The sequence below is a fragment of the Nycticebus coucang genome, chromosome 19 (genome assembly GCF_027406575.1).
Source record: "Nycticebus coucang isolate mNycCou1 chromosome 19, mNycCou1.pri, whole genome shotgun sequence".
NCBI lineage: Eukaryota > Metazoa > Chordata > Mammalia > Primates > Lorisidae > Nycticebus > Nycticebus coucang.
In genome coordinates, this window is record NC_069798.1 from 67,363,634 (window position 1) to 67,390,311 (window position 26,678).

The window sequence follows — 26,678 nt, forward strand, 5'->3', positions numbered from 1 at the left end:
TCAAACAGCGACTTACGTATGATAAATAATCAATAGCTGAATTGCTTTATCTTCCAAAAGAATTTTGTTCCAAGTATATACAAGTTTGCTGTATGCAAACTATCCCAAAACATAGAGAATTTTATTTTGCTCCTACTTTATAGGTTGGGAATTTGGGAAGGGCTGGTCTAAGTGGTTTATCTCCAATCCACACAGGTCCTCATCTGGGGCAGCAGAGCTGAACGGTCTGTTCCCAAAATGGGCCTACCTTTTCCTTGGTGTTTTTATGGGTCCCTCCTCTCTCTGTCTGTCTCTCACACACATACACAGTATTACATTCACACACACTCATACACCACACCTCTCTCACACACACATTCACACACTTACACTGTTACATTCATACACCCACATACATACACTCTCACATTCACACACACTTACATGCACACACCCACATACACACAACACACATACACACACCCACCTACACACACACACCACATACACTCTCACACACACATACTCACATTCACACACCCACCTACTCAAACCCACCTTCACACTCACACACATACATACACTCACACACATTCTCACGTTCACACACCCACATACACACATTCACACACATGGCCCTCCAGGGCCTCTCCACATGCCTTGGACTCTCACAGCATTGCAGCTTCAGGATAACCAGATTTCCTAAGAAGTGGCCAAGAGCTCTATGAATTCTAAGGTCAAGCGTTCACTTAAGGCCTGGGCTCAGACACTGGCCTGGCATCCCTTTAGGCTTTTACTTAGGGTCAAAGTGACCACAGAGCTCCCCCCTCCATATTTGAGGGGACACAGAGCCTCTCATGTCTCAAGGAGTAGAGAGTTGAATTTGTGGCCATATTTAATTAACCACAAGTCTTTTTTTTATTAAGTCATATACACATAGGTCATGAATACATTCACAAGTCTTAAAGGTAGGGGTGCTTGGCCAAAGCAAATTTGTCCCTGAGGGAATAGTTGATGATATTTGGAGACATTTCTGATTATCACAATTATTTGGGGGCATGGGAACAGATAGTACTAAGCCCTGGTGAACTGAAGCCATGGATACTATCCAAAATTCTACAGGTCCCAGGACAGCTCCCCAGCAGCTAAGAATGAATAATTATCTGGCCCTAGTGTCAGTAGTGTGGAAGTTCAGGAGTGCTGCTTTAAGGCAGCCCTTTAGAGTAGAAGTAAGGATTTATTAAGCATCACTCTCTCCAAATGCCTCATGAGGCTACAAGATGGTTTCAAAACAAACATGGAATCCATAATAAAGGCAGCAGACTGATCAATTTTAATTCAACAAAAACATTGGATTCCGGTGTGTGCTGAGTGCAACTGGGAACCAAAGATCAGCAGGAATGTGGTGCCTGAGCTCAGGAAAGGTAAGTCCATTTGTGAGGTAGTGGGAAAAACCACAGGACAGATGTGTGAACATTACCTGTGACACAGGAAGAGCAAAAGAGAGCAATGCACGAACTTGGGCTCGTTTTCTGCTCTATTTCTGATACCTAGATCAATCTCAGGTACATTACAGCTGCTTAATAAATATTTGCTGAAGGAATATATGGAACTAAGGCACTCATATAAGGGGTAATATTTGAGAGAAAGGACAGAAGGCAAGGGTGCCTGGCCTCATCCAGTCCGCAGGAGCTTTGAAGATGCCACTTCTCCCAAACAAAGAAACTTGGGCTTCCCTGCCTCAGCATCCCTCACAGGCAGAACCAACACAGTTTAGGGCGTGGAGGGTGGGAGGTGCAGACAGACTGGGCTCTCGCTGGGAAGCCGGGTGCTAAGATCAGGGACTCTGCTCTGGGGATTCATACAGCTTCTCTTGTCTCCTCCCGTTTGTAGACAGTATTTCTCGGCTACGTCTCCACGGTGGTAAGCAGTTTAACTCTCATACAAGAATAGCAAGGAAGGAACAATCTGAAAAAGCTTCCTCTTAAGTAGCCCAAATGATAAGGTAGACAAACAAAGAAACAACTTCACAGAAATGTCCAAACTGGGGCAGTGGCAGGGGAAGCAGCTTCAGTTCAGAAGGAACACTGAGGGCTTGAGGCCGGTAGCTTGAAGGGGCCGAGGCCCCAGTGTAAGCCATTTGCACTCAAGAAAGGATCTGCCAAGTCACATGAAAGAATACACACCGTTCTTCTGGCAAAAAGTGATAAACCATGAACCTACTTTTGATTGGGTAACTGAGTCAGTAAAGGAAGGAAGGAAAGCTTTTTCAGAAGGGAAGAAGAGATTTTTTAACAAATTAGGAACCATTTGGGGTGGAATTTGATTCTTCTTTATTACATTAGGTTGATTAAAATTTCTACCACAGGATGGCGCCTGTGGCTCAAACGAGTAGGGCGCAGGCCCCACATGCCAGAGGTGGCGGGTTCAAACCCAGCCCTGGCCAAAAACTGCAAAAAAAAAAAAATTTCTACCACAAAAATTAACACCATATCATTACTAGAGGAAAATGCAGGTAACTGTTTCCATAACTTGGTAGGAAAATGCATTTTAATACTGATTTCTAAGGCAGACTCCATTAAAGAAAAAGACTGCAAGTTGGAATACTTAGATCATATAAAAAGTAAAAGTATAACCTCTGGACATAAAATCCATCTAGTTAAAAATCCGAATTTCTATATCTTGTCAAAGATGTTGAGGCTACTTGGAATGGAAAAACATCTACAAAAGGTATGCTATATAGTCAATAGGCTTAATATATTTTTTTAAACTCTGAGAAATAAATAATAAGATAGATGGCCATACTCATAAAAACATACAGACATAAACAGATAAATTATAAGAGTTTACAATGAATACACTTCATTGGAAAAAAATATTTACTAATGAATACATTTCATTAGTAAAAAAATGTATTTTTACTAATAATAAATATGTACACCAAAACCAATAAAATGTAGTAATTATCTATCATATTAGCAAAAAATATAAAAAAGATACATAGAATACAGTGGTTAGGAGATTTTTTTTAGAGCAATTTAACCAACAGTTTAATAATATACAAACATTTGACCCTAAAATTCCACTTCTAAAAAATAGATCCTAAGCAAATTACTGAATAGCAGACAAAGAACACAGACAAAGATGTCCATTGTGCTGTTTTTACAAAAAATTATAAGTAACCAAATTGGCAATCAGTTGAGAGGATTACAAATTTCTACAGTGGCATCCTCATCAGAATGGTAAGGATGTGTCTTGGATCTGAAAAGATTTTTATGACAAGTTGAGTGAGACGAGCAGAGTCCAGGAAAGTATTTCAAATCGGATCCAGTTTTGCTTTTTAAGTGATGGTTATCAAGGGAACTATAAAGTCTGAAATGTACAAAAACTTAATAGTGGTTTTATCTGATTGGTGGGGAGATTGTGAGTGAACTTTTGGACCTCTCTGAATTTTCTCTAATAAATATTATTTATGTAGGTTTTTAAATGCTTAAAAGAAAACAAAGAGAAAGATACCGATTAAAGTATAAGGGCTCCACAAATGCATTTAAGATTCTAAGCACAGATGGAAGCAGAAAGAACCTGTGGATTCTGTGACTGCAATTTCCTTATCCTTCAATAAGCCAAGATCAAGGCTCAGATATCTGTGTCAAGTTGAGCTCCCCCGACACAGGAAGACTGTATTACAGATGAGTGTTGACATTCATAATTTTTAATATTAATTGAGCTCAAACCACTTTCTCAACATAAAATGTTTGTTTGGGTTTTGACAATCTAAGACATTAATTGTTCTTTTTTTTCTTTCTTTTCTTTTTTTTAGACAGATTCTCACTTTGAGGCCCTTGGTAGAGGGCTGTGGTGTCATAACTCACAGCAACCTCGAACTCTTGGGCTCAAGTGATCCTCTTGCCTCAGCCCCCCAAGCAGCTAGGACTTCTGCCACAACTCCTGGCTAGTTTTTGTAGAGGCAGGGTTTGGCTCTTATTCAGGCTGGTCTTGAACTCCTGAGCTCAGACAATCCACCCACTAGGCCTCCCAAAGTGCTGAGATTACAGGCATGAGCCACTGCCCCTGGCCTAATTGTTCTTAATTATTTAGTTATGGACTCACAGAAATTTTCAGCCCTTGTTTCCAAGGACATTTTAGAAAGATAGAATAGCAATAAAAAAGTTTGTATCTTGCCTGCCAAGAGTGTTTGGTTTTTTATTTTTTTTTCTTAATTTGAACATTCTTGCTGCAATTTATTTGTCATAATTTAAGACATCATCTTGAAAGCTCAGTGGGATCATGCTAGCTTCTTTTACTTAGCAAAAAGCTTAATAAAAACTCAATAAAATTTATATTTTAACAACAGTAATGTCTTAGCTTTGGATGATTGTCTTCCTAAGCCTGCAAATCATCCATCTGGTATTTGGGGGCAGGGGGGCTTTATTTCTAACTAGACACATTATTTCAGAACTCATTCATCCACTGCCTCAAAAATTTAAAATATTCCTTAAATACTGGAAGTGAATCATGTATTACATAATTCTCTCCTCTTCTTTTTGAAAGCGACATTGCCTAACTGATGGATGAGGGAGGTAGGGGAAATAGCCAGACTCCTCTGCAGAACTCATGTGTTCCCATCTTGCCTTCCGAGCTTCTTCCCGCCTCGGGTCTGTTCAATTTCAAAAATGGGAAAAATAATTTCCACCTTTACCTTATAAGGATTAATTGGATAATCAGTCAACAGCAGGATTCAAGAACACTGAACACTTTTCTATACATATTAAATGAGCAGATGGCATTGGAACAATCTCAGGTCTGCAGAAGGCTTGAGGCCCTCAGCGAGCTCCTGGGGTAGAAGTCCATGGGTATGAAGTCCCTCCTGGGTTCCTACCCCTTATTCAAGATGTTGAGCTGACCTGGATTAGGAAGGTAAAGCTAGGAACGCTCCTAAAAAGACATATTTTAACTCAAAGCTGCGTCTAATAGTGGTCATGTCTTAATTTTAAAAATACCATTTGCCCATTACTCATGATTGTCTGAGTGCCAGGAACGCCAACTACACTCCCGAATCCAGTGAACACTGCAACAGTGACCAAACCGAAAGGGACTAAAGAAAATAGGAAAAAAGCTAATTTTCTGCAACCTGAAGTTAAAGTACCTGTTACAGTGCACCTAACACCAACTTGGGTTCGTTCTTGCCTTCAAGGAACCTACAGTTTCATCAAACTTCTGTAGCTCTAACAGAGAAGAGTTCTCAGCAGCTGTACCAGATGAAGGAACACTTCCCACCATTCCCTTTTCAACTGCCCGGTCTACCAAAAAACAAACAAACAAAAAAAACAGATTAAAGTTCCTAACCATCTATATTCCACTCGTTCCTGCAAGAAACAATTTTCTCCTAACATGCTTTGCCCAGTCATACAGAAGAGCAGGTGAGTTTGAAACACACACACCTGGGAGGCACTACACAAAGGCCAAAAGAGATATAAGCTATTTGGGTTTGAATTTTTTCCTTCCTTTTCTCAAACGTTCTATTAATGCCTGCGATTTGCTAAGTACAAACATATGAAACACAGGGACTTCTATGAGAGGAAATGTTTAGTTCAAAAAAAAATCTCTGACTTCAATCTATCATTTACTGCATTTGAATAACCAGGAAAACCATCTAAACCATTTGAATTTTAACACATTTTACGGCCTCCTTATATCCTTCCAAAGTGCATTCATACTGATAAAATACTATAATGAACTACCCACCTGATTCAAATTCTTTCATTGCCTAGTTAGAGGTGGAATTTGAGTTAGCCTACCAGCTGGGTAAATAATAGCAGCTGTTGTGAATTCAAATGCATTTTTAGAGGAAAAGACACAAGCCTGACAGTGGATAGTTTATTGTGCTATTTATTGCACACCTGGGGACTGAGTTTCATTACCTGCCCACCTTGATCAGAAACAGACTAAAATGGCCATGAATCAATCTCTGGGAAGGAGGTATTAACTTATATATTGGTTGGGGATATTCAATTAATTATTTGCAGAATTAATTCAATCCGAATAATGGGCTAAAGCATCAGTGGAAAGGGAGCCATTTCTCAACCACATAGGACCAATTCTCCAAACCAAAACAGTTGAAAGCATTTTAATTTTTCCACATTACCTGGAAACTGCTGTGAAGACCAAAAGGCTGGGAGTGTGTGGTCCCCCAAAATTGCCATTGCTAAATCTAATGCCAAATGGGAAGGCTAAGTTTGGTTCTAATAATAGAGCGAATTTTGGAGAATTGGGATTGCAGGAGCATTTCCTGAAAACAGTAGGGCAGTGATTCTTGTACTTTTGGAGATTATTTTAAAAATATGACAAAAGCTACAATCTGTCTCTCTAGCAGTTCAAGGACACCCTGAAGGCTGCCATGGACCCCAGGTTAAGCTCCACACAAAAGGAGAACCATCACTTCTGAGGCTTATGTGAATTCCTTCTGTCTTTCTTTTAAGTACTAGCATTGCGGTAACTCTTAATAAAAGTAGCTCTGCTGGCCCAGATATGTGTATCTTTATATCTTCTGAGTAAGCCTCTCACAGGAACCATGCACTGGGTGTTAATCCCAGGTCATATTTGGGGAAACTTAGGCTGAGAGAGATCAGTTATGCATCTGCCCAGGGACTCACTGCTAGTGAGTCCTTCTGGTCCAGGACGCTGGGTGTCCCCCTTATCTTGGGTGTAGCAGAAAGAAGTAGTCTTACTCTGGTTTACGTGATGAAGAAACAAGATTGCAATGAATAAAGCTGATAAAATAATGGACTTGGGTCCATGGCAGCCTCAGGCGTCTGAGCACTCTGTGGCTGAGACCCCATCCAGATAGAGTCTCGAAGCTCTCTGAGGAATGCTCTTGGACCTGGACGGCTGATTGGAATACAATTCCAGGGATCAAATCCCATCAAAATACCTGTCCTCTATCTCTGGGGCACACATTTTAAAGAGAGCGGGAGAAAATAACACAGTTTTTATTAGCATTTTTGGACAAAGTAATGTTTGATTATCCTTTTTTTTTTTTTGCAGTTTTTGGCCAGGGCTGGGTTTGAACCCACCACCTCCGGCATATGGGGCCTGTGCCCTACTCCTTTGAGCCACAGGCGCCACCCTGGTTATCCATTATTTTTAACAAAGAACCAAATCCATTATTCAAATTTATACACTTATCCTCTGTCATGGTCCAGAAATAACTGAAGGCATTTGTCCAAATTTACGAATTCAGCCCCTGGAAAGATTTTTGTTAGTTTTGTTTTTATTAACCAGTTTGGTGCTTTCTACAGCCTACATTTGTAACCTTTTGATACTTTCTGGTTGACTTCTATATTGTGGAAGCCTACAAGAAAAAAATGAAATAAGTCTATAAGTAATTTATAGGCGCAAAGAGGTTGTGTTAGTCAGAGAAGAGATGCTATGGAAGCCATAAGACCGAGATCGTTGAGTACCTCGGTGAGGGGAGCAGAGATGTAGGAAGATGATTGCACAGACGTCTGTGCATGTGTGTATGCGTGTGTGTATGCATGTGTGTGCAAGTGTGTGCGAGTGTGTGCATGTGCACACATGCATGAGTGTGTGCGTGTGTGTGCAGGTGTGTGCAAGTGTGTGCATGTGCACGCATGCGTGAGTGTGTGCATGTGTGTGCAGGTGTGTGCATGTGCACGCATGCATGAGTGTGTGCAGTGTGTGTGTGTGCATGCATGCATGAGTGTGTGCAAGTGTGTGCAAGTGCACGCACGCATAATTACTGAGCTTGCTAGTGTTACCCTAGTGTTACCCTATTTGTCTTCTACTCTTCATGTTGATTTTCAGATTCACCCATCACAGCGTGTCTGGGCACGTGCCCAAGACAGATGCACACTTAATTAGGCTCTGAACACCCCACCCTGGAGCTCACACACGTGTGTCCCTGTATAATGAATCAGGCAAATGTCAGGACAGTCAGCTGGCCCTGGAATAGTGAGCAGAAGAGTGACTGAGCTCCAGCAGGCCCCACAGACTTTACGCGTCCAGCATCAGACACAGCCTCGGGCACCCTCAGTGTCCCAGCACCACCGCAGCTTGCCAAGGCCAGTTCATCATGTTCTCAGAGGAGCAGGGGCCACGGTGTAAGGCCAATGCCAAGCTGTGCTCTATCGTGTTACGTGTCCAAAGGCCTGTGTGCAGCCTGGAGCCTTGGGCCTGCAGCATGGGCCTCGTCCAGTTCCCTGGGAGTGTGGTTACTGACGGCCCATCTTCCCACCATGGAACTCAGGGAAGGTCATCAACATACCTCTTTCAAGAATGCGAATATCAAATCTCAATTTTTTCTTTTTTTTGAGACAGAGTCTCACTCTGTCAACCTGGGTAGAGTGCCATGGTATCATAGCTCACAGCAACCTCAGACTCTTTGGCCCAAGTGATCCCCTTGCCTCAGCCTCCCGAGTAGCAGGGACTACAGGTGCCTGCCATGATGCCCAGCTACTTTTTCTATTTTTAGTAGCGATGGGGTGTCACTCTTGCTCAGGCTGGTCTCAAACTCCTGGGCTCAAGCAATCCATTGGCCTCTGCTTCCCAGAGTGCTAGGATTACAGGTGTAAGCCCGGCCTCAAATCTCACTTTTGACTAGAGTAGTGACTCTCAGCTGTGGCCACTCTACTCCTGACCCAGGGATCATTTGGCCGTGTCTGGAGACAATTTAGTTGTCTCAGCTGGATCAGCACTACTGGCACAGAGGGGGAAATATCTGACAGGGGCCGGGACAGCCCCACCTTGGAGAGTTATCCAGCCCCAGTGTCAGTGGAGCAGCTTGAGAAACCTTGGATTGGGAAATTCCTCACACTTACTGTTCTAAAAACTTTTAAAAGATTAAAATAATGATGATTTCCTACATTACAAGTTGGCTATTCTTTCTTCTACCCCCAAACCAATCTGTTTATCTTCAGAGATATAATCTCTAATGTAAATAAGATATTGACCCTGTGTTTTTCACGTATCCTCTTTAATTTATATCAAATCTCTTCCTACTTATTTGAACCCTGGGGATCTATTTACAATACGATGGGAGGAGTATCTCTTATCTGAAATGCCTGGCACCAGAAGTGTTTCAAATTTTATATTTTTTCCAATTTGGGGATATTTCTGTTACACTTAGCATCCCTAACCTGAAAATATGAAATTCACTGTGCTCCCACAAGCATCTCCTTTGAGGGTCATGTCAGTTTTAGATTGCTCACAAAGTTAGAGGCTCACAAAGTTAGAGGCTCACAAAGTTACAGGCTCACAAAGTTAGAAGCTCACAAAGTTACAGGCTCACAAAGTTAGAAGCTTACAAAGTTACAGGCTCACAAAGTTAGAGGCTCACAAAGTTACAAGCTCACAAAGTTTTAGATTGTTTTAGATTGTCAAGCATTTCAGATTTCAGACTAGGATGCTAATTCCAGATTAGGAGGCTGTGCTTGGGCAGAAGTACAGTCCACGGGAGACAATTTACTTTTTGCACAGCCACGGCAGCCCAGGTCCCTGCCCCCCAGAAGTGCGGAAGCACATTCCGAATATGATGGCAATGTGAGGGTGACTGTGCTTAGCCGGCATAGGCATGGAGTGCTGCCAATGCCAGAAACACCATGGGCCAAGGTGGCCTCAGAAGACTTCTTAGTGAGGTCGGGCATGGCCTGACCTTCAAGGAAAGGCTGGGGTAGGTGAGGCGCTGGGAGAGAAAGACTGAGTGGAGTGTGACTCGGGCTCTGCTAAGTGAACTGAACTCAGAGCCCAGAGCAGGGAAGGAGCAGAGAGTGGAATGGTTGTGGGAGGACAGAGAGCTAAATCTGGAAATTTTATTGAGAACCACATACAACTTGCTGTTAATACCAGTTTCAGCTACTACAGAAGAAGATTTCCAAACAACAGATTCACAAATTGAAAGAAGCATTTTCATAAATCCAAATGGACACTTTGAACATATGCAGTTAGAGGCCAGGAGGACAGTTAGGGGACAGCACAGTGAAAAGGGCCGTCTTTGGGGTGAGAGTGGGAGTCTGAGTGGTGAATAAGTGGTCGTTCTTACCATCATTATTATTATTGAGAAATTAGAGGTCACCCAAAGGGGAAAAGGGAATGATGGAGAATGAAGGCCATGATCACTTCTTTGGGGAAGGAGCTATCTCTGTTTTTTTTTCTTTTAGCCTTCAGTAATTCCTCAACCTTGTAAAAGATGCCTCTCTTTCCACTGCTTTGCTGAGACTTCATATAAAAGCCACAGTGACCTCCTAATTGGCCAATCCAATTGCTTGGTTCTCAACAATTATTCTACTTGCTGAATCTATTTTTAGTTTTTTGACTGCTTTATGTTTTCAGTGCATATTCAATGTGCATTATTTTTAATTTAATCATTTTAATGCAACTATGTTTAAGCACATGGTTCTTTCTCTTAGGGAACGTGCCCTCTAATAGGGATCAGCCTCCACGTAGCAGGTGCACACACATATGCTTGTATGCTCACCACAGCGGTACGCACTGTAAGGACAGGGCAGTGCTCGGCGGACCTGTCACACGGGCACCACTCTTGGCTCAAGACAGTGAATAACATTGCCTGGAGAGGGGTCGCTTTTCCTTCCTGACCAGGTTGCTGTGGGGGGGTCACACCAATCAACGTCTAGACAGCACTGCACTTTGGGAAGCTCTGTAGTATCTCAGTGTGCAAGGGGACCCTGCCAACATCCTCTCTGCCCCCACCAGTCCCTCTAAGGACACACACCTGGGCTAGGCGCTAGCCCTGTATGCCACACAACCGTCCCCCTTGCCTTTCATGGCCTTCTCCGGACACATACTGACTCGCCTTGCCCTCCACACCTGCTCCTCCACCTAAACTTGGCTCCACCTAAAAAATCTTTCTCTGTTTCCATTCTGCCCCACTTGGAAGCTTTGTCTGCCCCCACATGTGAGCGGGTGCTATGCAGTGGATCTGTTTGGTTGTCCACATTCACCAAAGACCCCAACCTCATCTGTAGATCCTTTGATTCTTTGAATGCCGGGGATAAACACAGCCCAGGGTTGGGCTGTGTCTCAGCTCACCTTTCTGAATCCTGGCTGCCTGTTAAAGCCGCTGGGAAGCATCTTACCCCTGCTGGGCATTTCCTGCAGAGGACCCTGAAGTCCCCAGGTGATGACAATGTGCAGCCTAACCCGAGGGCCAGAGTAAGAAGCAGGAATGTCACCGGCAGGCATTGTTACCCTGAAGCAGGATTTAGAAAATGTGAGGGAGGGGCTCAAGGAGAGGCTGACTCAGTGGTCTGAGTGACCCAGCAATGCTGAAAGCCAAGTCGCAGATCCGGTCAACAGGCTGATAGGAGGTCAGACCGAGGGAGAGGGAATGGAGGGATCACACCTGTGGTGCATAATGCAAGGGTACAGGTCGGTTCTATTAAGTATGGAGTATAAATGTCTTAACACAATAACTAAGTAAATGAGATGAGGCATATATTAGCCAGTGTGATGTAACCACTCCTAATTCTATATGAAATCAGCACATAAATGCATTAATGTATACATGAGAAAAAAAAAAGAGGCTGATGGATTGGAATGTGCCTGGTAAGCTCAAGCAGGTTGGAGAAATGGGAGATGGGAGCTTCTACATCCCAGGGTAGAAGAGGAACGGGACAGGTCCCCTTAGTTCTCCTCACAGGCGTAATTAGTGTTAAGTGGGCTCCGCATCTAATGCATGAGGGCAGTGACATCCTTTGGGTCTCTGCCGCAGCCTCCATGCACTTCAGAGGCTTCTGAAATACTTCAGGATGCGTCGATGCAACAGAGTGGAGGGAGACGCCACCCAAATAGCCACAGGCTGAAGCAAGTTCCCCTTGGCTGCCGAAGTTGCCACCTCTGTCCCCACTTTGACTTTATGGCCTTTATCCCCATGGGTTGTCTGCCTCTGCTTCTGACAAAGCACAGCCCACCCAGTGTGAGGAACAGCGACTCTGACTCTGCCCGGCTGGGATGGAAACAGTCCCAGGCCCAAGCTCAGGAAAACCTCGGAGTCGGGCGAGTGGCCCTGCTGGGCCTGACCATCCACAGAGACGCGGCCCCGGGGACACGTGCAGTCCTCACCCAGAGGAAACGTGCGTGCAAGCAGAGGGTGACATTTGGGAGAGAACAAAATAGCACAACATGTAGGAAGTTGTGAGAGAAGGATTATTTAATCCTCTTCCGAAATACTGGCTGGGCTCCAGGAGCAGTAGGCAGAAGACCAGTTTAGAAAAGTGAAAACTGATCTGAATAATGACGAGAGCCTGTGTCAGGCACCGGCCCGGCAGACTCATTTATAGCCCTGCAAGTGGGGGGAAATAGGATCTTCCTGCAAAAATGAAGACGCCGTGTAAGAAGAGATCACAGTGGGTTTCTCTCCCCAAAGACACAGAACAGCAACTCATATTTATGCCCCATGCAGTTGGATAAACAATTACATAATCAAAGGAAAATATCTTTACCTCACAGCCTTCCCAACAGCCTCTGATTTCATTCTCCATGTCAGATTCCATCTAGATTCAGGTTGCCTGCTCTGCACCCAGACACCCAGATTTTTTTTTTTTGTGCATTGAAATAATGCTGCATCTGAAACCAGATTCCAAAACATAGATTCTTTTGTCAAAAGCAAAAAATAAAAGTGGCCTTCTTTACCTTGTCTCTCAGGCGATGAGACAGTGCTGACTGTGGCCATTCATGGTTGAAGCAAAAAGCCAGGGTATCAGGGCCCAGCTGACCTCGCCTCTGGGGAAGTGCGCTCCAGCCCCTAGTGCCTCATTTGTAAATGGCACAACCCCAGAGGACAGCCTGCCTTTGCATCTGGCCCCTGTGCTGGGGGACAGCCAAGTGCTGTTCCCAAGATTAATAAGTAGAGAAGCGAGTTTGTACTTGAAATACTCCCAGAGCTGCGTGGGGTCTCATCCACCTTCCACAGCACGCTGGGGAGGGCGGGCAGCACCGGCAGGAACCCACGCAGTCTCACTAGTTCTCGGCTTTGGGAGCAAGTTTATCCCCCTTCTTTACTGCTTTAGAACAAAAATATTGTTTTAGAACTAAAATAGCTTGTTTGTCTCTGCACCCCTGTAATAAACTGACAAGTGCTATGTAAATAAAATGCACAGCAATTATTTGTGACCAGAAAACACAATTCAAAATTCATCAAATTGAAAATAAGCTACCCATGGAATAAGAGTCTGTAGCAGTGGGCATTCAGTCACGAGTCAGCTTTCTGTGAAGTCAAATGGTGCTCCCAGGGTTAACGTCATCTCAGTAATAATCTCCAGCGCTTACCCCATAGCGGGAACATCACAGTGCAGTGCTTCACGCAGGTCACCCCCCACTGTGAGGGAGAAACCACCACTTTGGAGTAAGTAGCTGAGGCACAGAGGGTTTACTGATTTTAGTCACAATCACACAGCCGGATGATCCACAGCCAGGCACATGCACTTACCTGCCACAGGACGGCGACGTCCTTTAGTAATGCCTGAAGTCAGAAATGCTCTAAGCCATTTATAGACACTGTCGCATTTGACCTGCACTCAGGGCAGCCTGCTGAGGTGGAAAATGTCGTAATGCTAACTCCCATCCCCAGCTATTTAACCACACAGGGGACTGAGGGCAGCACCGGGTCACCCTGATTGCACACGTGCCCAGGGAGGGCTGCGCTGCTGCACTGAGTTGCTGGGAGCTTCCTCCGTTCTTTGACTCCACAGCCATTTCCCTGACGTGAGTCTCTGCCTCTCTGAAACAACTTCTCAAAGGACTAAAAACTCACTTCCACTTCAAAATGTGGTCCATTGGCTACGTATGCTCACACGTGTAAACACACGTTGTCCGTGCACGTGCACACACATGACACATGCACACACAGACAGGTGTGCACAAGCAGAGCACACAGCCTGGACTTTTTCTGTCTTTCATGAGAAGAGAAAGTAAGAATTGGTCGCTGTAATCAAAGCTGGCCCAGGAAAACACGCCTTTCCTGCTGCTGAGCACAGTGAGGAGTTTATGGTCTGGGTTTGGGAACAGAAGCTAGAAAAAGCTGATTTTTTTTCTCATAAGAGAAGGATAAAGGTTGGAATTCATGCGGAGACCAAGCAAGAGAGAAGGCAGGGAGCCTCCTCACTCTGCCTGACACAGGCGGCCTCCCGGATGCTCGGCCAGCCCCATCATATATATGTGTGTTCCTGTGTCACGCCCAGTGCACCTCCCTTATCATTACTGTACAGCCTCCCCTGCCTCGAGCATTTAGTTTTAGTTTTCTGTCTTTCCTGTGTCCTGAAGAAAGACAAGGCAAGGGTCTGGGGTCTATTTCAGAGCAGCCCTTGAGGAAAGATGCTGGGGAGGTCAGCAGGTCAAACTTCTTGGACCCCACAGAGGTTTCTGGAGGGAGCTCAGGACCTGTCAGTCACCCACTATGGTATTAAGGAGCTGGGGAAGCAGGGCCAGTGGCCCCTGACCACATTTACATGGAGATCACTCACAGTGACCTCAGATACAGGGGTGCGGGTGGGCCCAGGGTGAGTGCTCACTGCCTGGAGAGTGGGCAGGCACAGCCATGTGCTGGGTCTCTCCTACCCATCCCCAAGGCCACACAGGCTTGGAGGGTCCTTCCACACAGCTGCTCCCAGCAAAGTGCCCCCTAGGTGACTACTAAGTACATTTTCACGGCAGTGAAGGTGCTGCCACACCAACTGTCCAGCCTTGAAGGAAGGCCCTCCAAGGCAAACTGCCCGTGTGACCTTCTGGGCAGCCCACAGGGCAGTGGACCTTTTCTGATGCAGAATATGCTCAGGCAGAAGCATCCCTGTCCCCTGTGCAACCTGGAAACCCCCCACAGACTCACCTCCCACCCCCACTTGGTCACCCCCAGAGGGGCCTGTTTATCTTGATGCAAGACAAGGCCAGTGTTGCCACACACCCCACAGACCCCTCACCCTGAATGAAAATCCATATTTACAACCTTCCCCTTCTGGCCACAATCTGCCCTCCCACTCCCTCCCACAGCAGACCCCTCCCCACCTCACTGTTTCGTCTTCCTCTGATGTTCTTCTGGCCTATTTGCCTGCAGAATCCATTTTTCTCCTTCCAAACCCAGACGTTAACTCCTTGGGAAGGATTCCTTCTGCCTGTCTTCAGAGATACTCATTTACTAAGTTCTGTCTGCTAGTCGGAGGGATCTGTCTGTGGACACTTCTGTTCTTTACCTAGAGTCTGGACGCAGGACGAGATAGGCCGATAGATAGAAACACGGCTTAGTGTACATATATTCACAAATGCGCCTGGATTAATATAGAAATATATATACACACCTTTCCACCTCTAGAAACTAAATGCTCCTGTATCTCTGGTGTCAGCCACAGTACCTGGTATGAATTGGCTGTTTGGAAATGCTCTGTGAAAGAATGGGTCGGTACGAGGAAGGAGGCCCTTCTTCAGGTTTCCGAGCACAACCAAATACAGCTGCCCTCCCGTGAAAAGAAGGCATGAGATTCAGCAGTTTGGTGTCCTGATGAAGAGAAAGGTGATGTAGAAGGACTGGGCTTTTTGTCTTATTTTATTTCATAGCTGCTCTCATCACATGACCAACTGGGTTTAAATCCTTCCTCCACATTTACTAGCTGCTTTCCGTCCACACCTCAGTTTCCCTCTCTGAATCATGTGTATTGTGACAGTGCCTCCCTCCTGGGCTGCTGGGGGGAGCCTGAGCTAATGCCTGCAGTGCCCTTAGCGCAGTGCACGCCCAATGCACCTCCCTTATCATTACTGTACAGCCTCCCCTGCCTCGACATTTTAGCTCTCCTTCCTCCCAAGGTTCATATTTATTCACATTGGGCACTTGTGAACATCAAGTGGTTCAAACCTTCAAAAGCAAGGAAGATAAATGCCAGCTTCTTTAAATATGTAGAAGCCCTGCATTTATTTTTTTCCCTGAGTCATTGTCCTGGGAAGGTGGGAACTGGAAAGCAGAGCCAGTGTAAGACATGGCATTGCACAGATCAGCGAGGCTCCATCCCACGTGGCCTCAGTCCCTGGAATTTGCCCCTGAAAGCAGGCAATTTGCAAACAAGAGCATTCATTCCTTCTAGAAAATATATTGACTATGTATTCCAGATCACACAATGGGTAAAAACAAAACATCACCCTCTGCACCAAACCACCAGCACATAGGTCTGCGTTATTTTTCATACTAGAGGACAAGGGCAAGGTCTACACCAGGCTCCAGACCAGATCATGAGCACTGGTCTACACCAGGCTCCCTACCAGATCATGAGCACAGGGTCTACACCAGGCTCCAGACAAGATCATGAGCACAGGGTCTACACCAGGCTCCAGACCAGATCATGAGCACAGGGTCTACACCAGGCTCCAGACCAGATCATGAGCACAGGTCTACACCAGGCTCCAGACCAGATCATGAGCACAGGGTCTACACCACGCTCCAGACCAGATCATGAGCACAGGTCTACACCACGCTCCAGACCAGATCATGAGCACAGGGTCTACACCACGCTCCAGACCAGATCATGAGCACAGGTCTACACCAGGCTCCAGACCAGATCATGAGCACAGGGTCTACACCAGGCTCCAGACCAGATCATGAGCACAGGTCTACACCAGGCTCCAGACCAGATCATGAGCACAGGGTCTACACCACGCTCCAGACCAGATCATGAGCACAGGGTCTACACCAGGCTCCAGACCAGATCATGAGCACAGGGTCTACACCACGCTCCAGACCAGATCATGAGCACAGGGTCTACACCACGCTCCAGACCAGATCATGAGCACAGGGTCTACACCACGCTCCAGACCAGATCATGAGCACAGGGTCTACACCACGCTCCAGACCAGATCATGAGCACAGGTCTACACCAGGCTCCAGACCAGATCATGAGCACAGGTCTACACCAAGCTCCAGACCAGATCATGAGCACAGGGTCTACACCACGCTCCAGACCAGATCATGAGCACAGGGTCTACACCACGCTCCAGACCAGATCATGAGCACAGGTCTACACCAGGCTCCAGACCAGATCATGAGCACAGGGTCTACACCACGCTCTAGACCAGATCATGAGCACAGGTCTACACCAGGCTCCAGACCAGATCATGAGCACAGGTCTACACCAGGCTCCAGACCAGATCATGAGCACAGGGTCTACACCAGGCTCCAGACCAGATCATGAGCACAGGGTCTACACCACGCTCCAGACCAGATCATGAGCACAGGTCTACACCACGCTCCAGACCAGATCATGAGCACAGGGTCTACACCACGCTCCAGACCAGATCATGAGCACAGGTCTACACCAGGCTCCCTACCAGATCATAAGCTCTATACCAAGCAATGGCCTAAGTTTGAAGCTGCAAACATTATGACATCTCCGACCTTGAACACCTTAGTCTAGTGAAGGATAAAAATACTCATGTTTGTATTAAATACCACAAGCAAAGGGTCTAGAGCAGGGTGCCCTTCCCTAGACTGGAGGGTCAGAGGTGGTTTCCTGCAAATGACACATGAGCAGACTTGACAGTGGAGGAGGAATTTGCTAGGATGAGAATGGCCTCAAACTGCCAGGTGTTAACAGTCAGGAGCTTTGCACAGATGCTTCGGCACAGCAAGGCCCAGTGGAGGACGCAGGCACAGAAGCACGGGCTGCCCCGAGGATTTCTTCTTCCTTATCCTGAAATAATGGAAAATGACTGAAAACTTTTAAGCTAAGTTGTGACTGTTTCCCTTCGCAGAATGAAAAAAAAAAAAAAAAAAAAGTTGGAAGAAATTGTCTCAGTGATGATCTGAAAAGGAAGATTACATTGAAGCTTCTATATAATTAATGTTGTTACCAAAAACTAAAAAATGTTTGGATGGAGCTTATATTTAGTAAAAAACAACCTCATGAGAGAGAAAAGCAGTAGAGGGTTTGCTGTGGCATTCCTCCCTCTCCTTGGTCCTTCCAGCCTGGATTCCGGGTTCTCTCTGAAGGTCACGTGGCGTTGGAAGCCCGCAGCCACGGCATGCTGCACCGCGCTTCTGATGAGCCACGCTGTATCCTGTTTAGTTTAACTGCTGGAAGGAATCACTTGTCTTTTGGATGCTTCTTGTTTTAGTTATTCCAATCCTATACATCATCTCTTGCTTACTTTGGAGATTATCTCTGACTACTTGCGTATGATAATTGCTGCTCACACAGTTTTATTAGTACGCGCTCACTCTGTTAAGTATTTCTTCACTGAAACACATTTGATTCATACTTACAGGTGTCACCGAGGCTTGCTCTGCTTCCCAGCAGCACCGTGTGCTCCACTGTGAATCAAACCCCCTACTTATTTGTTTTGTCCAATAGCCACCTGGAAGCAGGCTGAAGGGTAGGCATGTAGAAGGGAAAAGATGCCTTCCAACTCCCTACTGAACCTCTAAGTCAAAGCATTCTGTAATAGACATACTCTTATTTGACAATGTGAATGTAACTTTCTTTGCATCATTATTATTATTATTGCTTAATATTTCGATGTAGCAATTGTCTGATTCCTTTTCTGAATATATTTATGTTCACTCGTTCTTTACAAGGTTTTTGTCTCTAGTCCTTATTTTAAACATTGTTACTGTTATTAAAATTTAAGCCTTTTTAATTTTGTGAAGGCAAAACGTGGAAACCTAATAAACACATGTACATGTTTAAAAAAAAAAGCCTGCCACCAACTTACAGCAGGTGTTTCCCATTTCCTGCCGTTGTCTTGTTCTCCCCTCATTCCTCACTCATTCTGCCTTTCCAAACACCCGTTTTCTTTGACTCCGACAAAGAAATCACTTCATAAACTTTCATCTATTTTATAAAGCTTCCTCCCCATACACCTACTCTTTCGCCACCAAGCAAACCTCCTCCACAGTTCCAGAACAAATGAATGCACACAGCCTTTTTTTTCCTTAAGGGCCTAGACAGACCACAGATCCCTAAATAGAAGTAAGAAAATGTATTCACTAAAGAACATCAAAACCGAGATACATAACTTACAATGTAAAGCTGATCACTAAATGGAGAAGTAATTTTACCACAAGCAGAAATGACAAATATCTTTTCCAAATGCAAAGTTCCTGACAGAGAGGCTATAAAAATCACATTACTATTGATTGTTACATATTCATGTGACCAGAAATGCATCAATAAAGAGACACGAAAGACGCCATATATTCTGTACATATGGAGACCATATGTCTCAAGTTTTCTGGGAAAGAAATATTATGTCCTGTGTACCCATATGTACAGTCATCCTAGCTGGGCCATGTGTCCCAAATTTGGGCTGAGAAAATATAGCCACTATAGCTAACATAAACAGTTACTGCAAAACCCAAGCCCAGCAGTGCACCCAGCGATGTGTGTGACCACAGTTGCTGGCGCGGGGGCTGCAGAGAGAGGAGCAGGTCCAGGAAGCTCCTCTGGCCTGCAGGGATGGCCTCGTAATTATCACCTAATGCAGGAGGGCAAACAGTTCATTTTTTAAGCTTTTCAAAGGCAGCAGTGCAGAAAGAAACAATTAGAAGCTTTCATAAGCATTTCGCAGAAAAAATGTTTTGTAGCAAGCATTTCCTCCTAATAAATTTGCATTGGAGAAAAGTCTCACCCTTGTGCTGTGGAATTACCAATTAAAGAACAGAACTAGCTAGAGCATTGTAAATGAAGTTAATGATGACTTTAAAGGCTGAAGCTGAGCGGTTGCAGATACAGGCAGCATGGAGTCATTTGGGCAAGCACAGCGTACAACGTGGCAGTTCTGATGATCATGCAAGTGGTTGAGAACGACCTTGGCCAGTTGGATCTGGCTGGGGTGGACATTTTCCCTGCTACTCTCCAGATGGAAGGACAACCCATTAATATTAGGATTGTGCTATAAGTGTATATGACTATGATTTATTTGATAGCATGTGCATTTATACCTAAATTAACCGTTTGGTCAAGAACAGATCATTCTTTCTAATCTCTTTCTAAGAAACCATGGTTAAGAGTTCAGCCTCTGGAATTTATATTTCCTGCTTTAGGACCCAGCTTCACCAACTACAAAGTGTTATTCAACCTCTTTAAGCTTCAGCTTCCTCATCTATAAAATGGAAAATACTTACAGTAGCCACCTATGTAGTGAAAAATCTCACCTGGCCCAAAGAGAGGCCTGCTCTTTGCCTCTCCCTTCTGGGAGATGATCTCTAAGCACTTGGAAAATCCTGCCTGATCAACATGTTTTTGTTTACCTGGGTGCCTTGGGACATAGCAGATGGTCTAACAGTGTGACTCATGGAGGGAGTTCAGGTCCCAACTCAACCTTGAAGGGGTGGGAGGCTGAAGGTACCCATGTCCAAGTGACTGAGCCCCGATAGAAACTCTGACACCAAGGCTAAGGTGGTTTCCCTGGCTGGCAACACCCTGTGCATGTTGTCACATGTCATTGCTGGAGAAGTTAGCACTTCTGGGACTCCACGGGGAGGGTCACATTCGAGGTCCACACCTGGAACTTCCCTAGACTCTACCCTAGAGCCTCTTCCCTTGGCTGATCTAATCTTCTTGTAACAAACTGTAACCAGGAGTATAACAGCTTTCAGTGAGTTTTTGAGTCCTTCTAGCAAAATACCAAAACTGAGGGTGGCCTTGAGGACCCCCCGAATCTGTAATTGGTGACAGAAGTGAGCATAGCCTCAGACACTGTTCCCCATTCATTTGTGGGAATCACAAAGGCTAAGTACAGTGCCTGCCACCCACTGGGTGACGGATGAACACTCCTGCTGCTAAAACCCTGCGCGGTGAAATCCACAGATATCATTAAGGAAAGTTGCCTTAAAAGGGTTGGACCCAAATAGCGTGTGGGGTCACCATTCTCCTCAGCTGACAGACCATGGGGCCTCTACAGAAGAGGACTTTGCTACGTCCACACCTACTTCCAAGCATGACTGACTCCGATTTTTAAATACTGGCATCCTTCATAAAAGTTCCTTGGAAAAATTCATCCCATGAGTGAAATCTGCTGTAGAATCCTGCCTGGATAAAACTTGTTTGGCTTTGCACAACTAAATTTTGTGATCTAGCGTTGATGGAGATAAACAAGAAAAATTACAAGAATGAATACATTTAATAAACTATCTGTTATAGGCTTAAACTTCTTTGGAAAAAACAAATCTGTTCCACTTGCTGAGTCAGGCTCCCCAATGCAAACCCCTTGTTGTAGTCTGAATAGTGACCCACAGACTGGGCAATCATCTGCATCGCCTGGTGCAGTGGAAAGCCTGTCTCTCCTGCCAATTCCCCATGGTGAGTGCAAAGGCATTTTACTGTGTGAAATCTACTGAATCAACAAACCTGTGCAGACCAAAGAAAATTTCCTTTTGCATTATCCGGCGTGATTCCCTGTGAAGTCATGATGACAAAGACACAGATTAAGACCTGCAGGGACACCAGAAGACACATTTGCCATAGGTGCCGTAGCATCTCTGCCTTGATGGTGGGCATCAGAAAGCATGATGTTGGGGGCTGGGCGCGATGGCTCACACCTGTAAATCTCAGCACTCTGGGAGGCCAAGGCAAGCGGATCGCCTGAGCTCACAGGTTTGAGACCAGCCTGAGCCAGAGCAAGATCTCATCTCTAAAAATAGCCGGGCGTTGTGGTGGGCATCTGTAGTCGGGAGGCTGAGGCAAGAGAATCGCTTGAACCCAAGAATTTGAGGTTGCTGTGAGCTGACACCACAGCGCTCTACTGAGGGCAACAAAGTGAGACTCTATCTCAAAAAAGCAAAACAAAGAAAAAGAAAACATGATGTTGGGAAATGTCCATGAAATCATGCTGGGCAGGGAATTCAGGATGTTCTATAAAAATTCCTCTGACCTGAGTTGGACCCACTACCCAACAGCACACACAGACAGCTGACCAAATGGAGAATGCTGCAGGTGACATTAGAAAAACAAAGGGATGCGGGCGGCGCCTGTGGCTCAGGGAGTAGGGCGCAGGTCCCATATGCCAGAGGTGGCGGGTTCAAACCCAGCCCCGGCCAAAAAGAAAAAGAAAGGGATGCTGAAGGAAAGGCACCGACCCAAATGTTTAGCTACATCAAAACAAATACTACTGGCTCCGTGCCTGTGGCTCAAGTGGCTAAGGCACCAGCCACATACACCTGAGCTGGCGGGTTGAGATCCAGCCCAGGCCTGCCAAACAACAATGATGGCTGCAACCAGAAAAATAGCTGGGCGTTGTGGCGGGCGCCTATAGTCCCAGCTATTTGGGAGGCAGAGGCAGGAGAATCGCTTGAGCCCAGGAGTTGGAGGTTGCTGTGAGCTGTGACACCACGGCACTCTACCCAGGTGACAGCTTGAGGCTCTGTCTCATAAAAAAAAGAAAAGAAAAGAAAGAAAGAAATAGTACCAATGAAACCTGTGTTCTAGAGTGGGCAGTCATGTGAACTGTGAACTTTGAACAGTTGCAGATAGAAAGACAGGAGCTCTGCAATGGGACACTAGTGACAGGAAGGTGCTGGAGCAAACTCCAGTCACCTGTGGTGGAGAAACACTCGACTGTACTGGAATCCTCTTGGAAGACCCTAAAGTGTGGAGAGTTCAGCTCCTGTCTCAAAACCAATGAGTGACTTTCCAGGTATGACCATTGACAGTGACAAGGAGGCTAACTGGACCACCCCACTGGGGACACATCTTACCAAGAGTTTTTTTAATCAGGCTGGATGACAGAGGCTCCCTCAGGCACTTGTGGGTGACTTTCCCACAGGGTAATGAAGTGGGAACCGTGGAACACAGTCTCCACACTGACCCAGAATCCGGCATCTGGCCCAAGTCTAGCACTTCCCTCCACTCCCTGGCTCCAGACGCTTCAAATCATCAGTGCCTTTTATCCATCAGTACTAAGATGACTCACACCTGCACTGCTCACCCCAAACTCTGCACGGCTCACCCCAAACTCTGCGTGGCTCCCCCTGAACTCCGCATTGCTTGCCCGAAATTCTGCACTTCTCACCCTGAACTCTGTGCTGCTCACCTGGAACTCTGCACTGTTTCTTAGTGAAATGAAACACAGAGGGAGGATCGGTGCTTCCTTGGGTTCAACCTCAACTCTGTTGAGTTCTTGTCTTCATCAGCTGCTCTGACGCCTGTCACAGGGCCACCAGCTCAGTGAGTCCTGACAGTGTGTATCAGAGTGTTGGGGCCTCCAAGAAATCCTGCCATGTAGAAGGATATTTAACCAGGAATTTCACAAGACAGGTGGGGACGAACTTTTTTTATCTGACTCCTACCAATAACATCCTTTGCAAAATACAGACTTTTTATACACTATGAAGTAAGAGAGGGCTTGCCCTGTGAAGTTCTGAGACAGCACAGGCCACACAAGACGCTGGCGACACGGAACCAAATACCTATCAGAAAATGGAAATGGCCTAAGACAGCTCAGACTATGTAATGCATAAACAACTTAACTGTGAGGATGCAGTTTCAACTCCAGAACCATCTTAAAGTTAACTACCTTCGGATGCTACTGTCATCAGCTCTCCGTGAGTGCCCTGTTAGTGAGCTGAGTGCAGTGACAACGTATGGATTGATGCCCACTGACACTCACTCAAGCTGTAGATCTTTTCATCAAAAAGTGTAAAGTTAGGCCAGGCACGGTGACTCATGCCTATAATACCAACATTCTGGGAGGCCCAGTTAGGAGGATTTCTTGAGTTCAAGAGTTTGAGACCAGCCTGAGCAAGAGCATCAGCCCATCTCTACTAAAAATAGAAAAATTAGCCAGGGGTTGTGGCAGGTGCCTGTAGTCCCAGCTACATGGGAAGCTGAGGCAGGAGGATGGTGTGAGCCCAGGAGTTTGAGGTTGCAGTGAGCAAGGCTGAGACCACAGAAATGTAGCCTGGACATCACAGCAAGAGCCTCTCTCTCAAAAGAAAAGTATAAAGTCCTCGTGGGGACACAAAGCACATGTATGTGATACACCAAAATACATGACTAGAAAGAAACTTAGCAGGCACCGAGTGGGTGGTTGCAGCCTCGGTTCAAGTCCCAGGAGACAGACGTTGTGATCTGGAACACCTTTCCAGAACAGCATCCCCCATGCCTTCAAATCTGTGGAGACCGGAACCCCAAGGAATTGTGACAGAAGGACTCTGCATATCTGGCCCTGAAATGCTTCCTCCAACCTGACGCCGTGTGCTGTAACAAGATGCAGTGCTGACAGGACCGTTTCTCTCCATCAAGATCCAGAGAACAATTGGAAAAGGTGTAAAAGGGAGTCATTAAAATGACAGCACAAGAAATTTAGTAGCAGCCACATAAAAAGTGAGATAAAAGTTTATAGAGACTATTAAACTTCATGGCGAGAGCAGAAGAGGGAGCTGGCAGGAGGTGGGGTGTCTAACCAGGGGAGCGAAGGAGGCCCGGGCTCCGGCTGGGTGGTGGAGGGAGGATGGCAAAAGCTTCCTCTCCAGGGTTGGAACAGGGAGAAATCGGTCGGCATTAAAGAATCGCAGGGTGTAACGGGAACCATAGGCCCGACGGCAACCGAGGTGGACAATCCACTAACTTTGTGGCCAAGAACCTGGTGAGGAGACACTGCTGACAGACATGTGACCGGAGATGGGTGTTGACACAGGAGAGTGGATGTGTACACTAACGCGGTTAACAAAGCAAACTTCTGCTATAGTTTTATGGAATTGGTGATTTCTCCTGGCTAACAAAATTCCTCAGGACACAACACTCGCTGCCTGTTGGTGGCAAACCCAGGAGTGTTCTCCAGAGCATTCCCTGCAGTTCAGTTAAGGTACAAATGTGAACTCTCCTGGGAAATAAGAGCCCAACATATGCTAGTTTACACACCTGGCATGGTGCTGGGCCCAGCATGCAGTGCTCCGAATGCTGAGGTGTGTCAGTAACTGCACAGCCAATGCCTTTCCCACCTCTTTCCCCCCAAAATGCAGGCCTGATTGTTTCAATAACAGCTATAAAGAATGTGAGCTTCTCAGAGCTTTCAGTGTCACTATGGTCTGAGCAGCAGTGAGGTGACTTAATAGCATGTGCTGCATATCTGGATGGGGTGTCCAGCCTTGAGCAGACACTGGGGTTGTCTGTGGCCTGTGAGGCGGAACTGCCTCCTACGGAGAGAGCCTACATTCAGAGCTGCAGTGACCAAGGGCCCTCCGGCCAACAGGTGCCTCTTTCCAAAGGCTGAAGGTGCTCAGAGCCAGGCTAACATGGCCCCGAATCCCAGCTCTGCCTCTCAGTGATTACCCAACCTCAGGACGTTTAAGTTGAGTCTTCCCGAGGAACAGATATAAACACCCACTCGACAGTAGTTCTGAAGAAGAGTAAGATAACACGTCCATTCCGTATTCATTGACCTGTATTTACTGAGTTCCTTCTATGTGACGGGAGCTGCTTTGGCCACTGGAGACATAGCTGGAGTCAAGGGCAGAAGCAATTGGGAAGCTGTGCTCTCTGGAGCCCTGCCCTCACATCCAGGGGCTTCTGCAGGAGGGACTGGGCCTGCTCTCCACCCCCCTCACTTTTCCTGAGGGGAACTGAGCAGCTTATCGGATGAGTGAGCTGGGACACAGCTGCCCACAAGTCCATGGGAGAAAACTCCTGTGGGGCAGCCTTGTGGCTGGTAGTGTCTTCAGAGCCTGATACAGCCCACTGTGCCCCTTTCACCAGATCTGTCAAAAGCTTATATTAGAATCCATTTGCTGGGGAGAAATACTAAGTTATCACACCCAAAAAAACATGTACACCTCTGCCTGTTCCATCTCCTAGAGGCTAAATTCCATGCACCCGCCCTTTCCCCACCTTCCGCCAACCACAGTGGGCAGAGTCTTCACAGCACTTCCTTCTGAATTCCTCTCCTCCCCTCCCCTCCCCTCTCCTCTCCTCCCCTCCCCTCCCCTCCCCTCTCCTCTCCTCTCCTCTCCTCTCCTCCTTTTCCACCTTTAAGGACACCTGTGATTTCATCTGCCCCACCCAGCAAATGCAGGATAAATCTCCTCACCTGGAGACCCTTAACCTAAGCTCATATGCAAAATCCTTTTTGCCCGGTAAAGGACACCCTCACAGGATCCAGGGATTAGGACCCGCATGTCCCCACAGGGATATTATTCTCCTATCACACTTGATGTCGGGCAATTTCATGTAAGTAAGGAAACTGCTACTCAACGTCCACAGATGATGTTACCCAGCTGATGTCCCTTCAATGTTAGGCTGTTGTAACTCAGATTCTCATCAGCAGAGGAGAGCACATGACCTATTTCCTCTTAGGAGTGAAAGAGCTTCTTCACTGTTACAAGTTGAGTTCACATTTTTGATAGAAAGAGACAACAGGTAAATTAAAATCCAAACCCTGCATGGGCACTCTTTAGCCGATCGCTTAGCATAAACTGACTTTACACCACACATGAATTTAACCTCAGGATCCAAATTAACATTCATGAATGAACCTTGCATGGCTAATTCACTTCATAAATATTTACTCCTTGAGGCTGTCTTGCTAGTTTAATTGTCATCATGTATAAATTACATTATTTCAGATTTATTAGTAGATCATTCATAGTTCTCCAGGTTGAGCCAAAGTAATTACCATCAACCTACTTGGTGGCCCAGCAGTTAAGGACAAGAGTAGTGATTTTATACAACATTCAACTTTACAGTCAAGGCAGTCCT